This window comes from Cupressus sempervirens, chromosome 8, assembly GCF_028749045.1.
Source record: "Cupressus sempervirens isolate cs-2001-9-10 chromosome 8, ASM2874904v1, whole genome shotgun sequence".
In the NCBI taxonomy this organism is placed as follows: Eukaryota; Viridiplantae; Streptophyta; class Pinopsida; order Cupressales; family Cupressaceae; genus Cupressus; species Cupressus sempervirens.
The window spans coordinates 90,640,819-90,644,254 of record NC_143125.1 but is presented as its reverse complement, the minus strand read 5'-3'; the positions used below and the strand labels follow the sequence as shown (position 1 = coordinate 90,644,254).

The window sequence follows — 3,436 nt, the reverse complement described above, 5'->3', positions numbered from 1 at the left end:
GCGCCTACAAATGATATTAATACTACAGTAGCTCTAGCTTTGCTCACATCAGTAGCTTATTTTTATGCAGGTCTTACAAAGAGGGGTTTAGGCTATTTTGGTAAATATATTCAACCAACCCCAATACTTTTACCGATTAACATATTAGAAGATTTTACGAAACCTCTATCACTTAGTTTTCGGCTTTTTGGAAATATATTAGCTAACGAATTGGTAGTTGCCGTTCTTGTTTCCTTAGTACCTTTAGTGGTACCTATACCTGTAATGTTCCTAGGATTATTTACAAGTGGCATTCAAGCTCTAATCTTTGCAACTCTAGCCGCAGCTTATATAGGAGAATCCATGGAGGGTCATCATTAATTGAATTAATTGGACTTAGTCTTTTAATTCAGATTCATAATAATTTGCTCATTTATATTTATAAAACGTTAAATGTTCTTTCCATTTTGATTCCCCCTTAATTATAGTCATAAATGAAAATACTGAATCTCTAAGATCTTAGTAGAAAGATTAAGGATCACCTCACCCGTCGATAAAATCGATAGATAGAATAGATCATATTTGTAGATTCATATCTACATTAATAATATTAATAGGTTTACTAATGGGAATTAGTTTATTAAACTATGTGTGTATCCCGGTTTCGAGCAATGACTCGAAGGGATAAGTTTTATGTACATAGTTTGTCTATATATTCTATCTCTAATTCTTTAGAGATAGAATATTTAATCTAAAAAAGCAATGGACTAAATAGTCTTTTTTTACCCGGAGAACTCATTAGATTATCACAAGCACAAAGAATGGATCGTGCTCTCGAAAAAAGAATAAACTATCGAACCATTTTATTGGGAATGACAAACGCATCTCTGAATACTCAAAGTTTTCTATCGGAAGCTTTTGTTTAATCCGATTTAAATGGGGGGGCACCCTCATTTTATCCTTTTGAAAAATCTCTATATTTTTCTTCACTATATTTCTCAATCCTTGTTTCTCTTTTATAGAAATTAAATCTTGGGGTTTGCAACGATAACTTGGTATATCTACTATACGACCATTGACCAGGATATGCCTATGGTTGACTAATTGTCTGGCTTCAGGAATAGTAAGCGCCATACCCAATCGAAAAAGGATATTATCCAAGCGCATTTCCAGTAATTGTAATAGAACCTGACCTGTTGATCCCTTGGCTCTTCTAGCAATACGAACATATTGAAGTAATTGGCGCTCTGGAAGTCCATAATGAAAACGTAATCTTTTTTTTTCTTTTAGATGGACAGGATATTGAGAAGATTTAAGAGGTTTAGAATGTTTTTTTTTAATAGGCTTTTGAATTCTGTTGGGTGTTTTCTTACTTAGTCCTGGTAAAGTTTTGAGATGACTTATTATTTTTAAACGAGGTCCGCGATAATGGGACATAAAAAACTCCTTATTTCAAGAAATGACATAGACATAAATTAATGTTGGAAAGAGGAATAATATAAACAGCACGAATATTGGAATGATTTTATATACAGAGAGAGAAACAAATTATCTTCAATTTGAAAATAAAAATATTGTAGAGAGAAAAAAAAGATATGTTTCAATCATTGATTTCGTTTCTAGTTGAAATGAATCATGCCACGACAGACCCGGTGGGCCGACGATACGAAAAGTAAGAGCCTTTTCCTTATTTCATAGATTTTAATGATCTATGGTTGATAATGGTAAGAAGTGGAAAGAATAAAAATGAGCCAGCTATCGGGATCGAACCGATGACCATCGCATTACAAGTGCGACGCTCTCACCTCTGAGCTAAGCAGGCTCATATGCATGCAGTATGTAGTCACATGCTTATTGGCTGAAAAGATCTCTTCGAAATCGCTAGAATTATACATAGCGAATCGAATTATAATAATGCAATTCAGATTCAAAACATTGCATCAATTTATCTTAATGGATTATTATAAAACAATAATGGGGCGTGGCCAAGCGGTAAGGCAGCAGGTTTTGGTCCTGTTATTTCGAAGGTTCGAATCCTTCCGTCCCAGGTGGAACAGTATTATTGAATTGAAAAAAAAAAGACTTATAGAAGGAAAAGATGATTTTGATAAGATTCTAAATAGAGAAAGGGATATTTTTGCGGTGTAGGATGGGACGATAACAACATTGCATCAAAAATGCAGAAAGAATATAATGCTCATGCAAATGAAATAATTGACGGGATGCAATTATTGTTTTATGATTTCGTTCTACAAGAAGGGGATATGGCGGAATCGGTAGATGCTACGGACTTAAATTTTTTGAGCCTTGGTATGGAAACTTACCAAGCGATAACATCCAAATCCAGGGAACCCTGGGATATTTTGAATGGGCAATCCTGAGCCAAATCCGATTTCTAGAGACAATAGTTTCCTTTCCGAGAACAGGATAGGTGCAGAGACTCAACGGAAGCTATTCTAACAAATCAACATAATTTGGATTGGATACAATCCATTTTTGGAAGTCATAATTGTATGAGGATAAAGATAGAGCCCAATTCTACATGTCAATATCAACAACAATGAAAATTGGAGTAGGAGGAAAATCCGTTGGTTTTATAGATCGTGAGGGTTCGAGTCCCTCTATCCCCAGGTTATCTGTTTTATTTTCGATTTGTTAAGTGTCTTAGAACATAAGAAGTTTTAATTGTATGATCAATGTCTGCTTCTCTTCTATATACATCTTTGTATATAACTGTATATAACATACACAAATAATACACAATATATATTGTTTATTATTTATTGTATATTGTATTGTATTAAATAATGTTTTTAGTTGTATCGTTGCTTCTACTCGTTCAAATGCTGTCTTTTACCCTTTTTGCTAGTTGACAGGAGTTTGGTTACTGTGCTAGTATGATGCACAGGGGAACAGCCGGGATAGCTCAGTTGGTAGAGCAGAGGACTGAAAATCCTTGTGTCACCAATTCAAATCTGGTTTCTGGCATATACACTTTGTATAAGTATGAAAAAGGATAAGTAGACCTTATTTTATATTTATTTAAATAGAATAAAATAAATAATATTGATTATTTACGAATAGTCATCAGTAATTCTATGTTATTGAATTAATAGGGAAGGGAGTTCGTCCAAGTTATTTCAAAGGGGATAAAAACTACTTGAAATAACTCGAACTAGAGAGCAATTTTCTCTATTTCATTCGTATTAATATCTTCTCATAAAGATAGAAATAAATAGAAACTATTATATAGTTTATAGTTTCCAATTCCTCTGGAAGATTCTATATATAAATGATTTTGATTAATATAAAGATTTAGATAAAGATTTAGAAAAAATAGCTTCCACCTTAGCACTATATAAAAATAGGACTAGATCGGGGTAAAGACCAATACCTATAATTGGTAGAAAGAGGCAGATCAAAATAAAAAGTTCGCGTGGTCCCGAATCTTTAAAAT

General features: G+C 33.2%; 3 non-coding genes across 3 annotated transcripts; 2 read left to right on the top strand and 1 right to left on the bottom strand.

Annotated features, from left to right (window-relative positions):
- Positions 1-1,728: 1,728 nt before the first annotated feature.
- On the bottom strand, positions 1,729-1,801 carry TRNAT-UGU (transfer RNA threonine (anticodon UGU)). Its single transcript has one exon. It is a non-coding gene; the product is annotated as a tRNA-Thr (tRNA).
- A 153-nt stretch (positions 1,802-1,954) lies between these two features.
- TRNAQ-UUG (transfer RNA glutamine (anticodon UUG)) lies at positions 1,955-2,027 on the top strand. The gene has a single exon. It is a non-coding gene; the product is annotated as a tRNA-Gln (tRNA).
- Positions 2,028-2,894: 867 nt separating this feature from the next.
- TRNAF-GAA (transfer RNA phenylalanine (anticodon GAA)) lies at positions 2,895-2,967 on the top strand. The gene has a single exon. It is a non-coding gene; the product is annotated as a tRNA-Phe (tRNA).
- Positions 2,968-3,436: the final 469 nt, after the last annotated feature.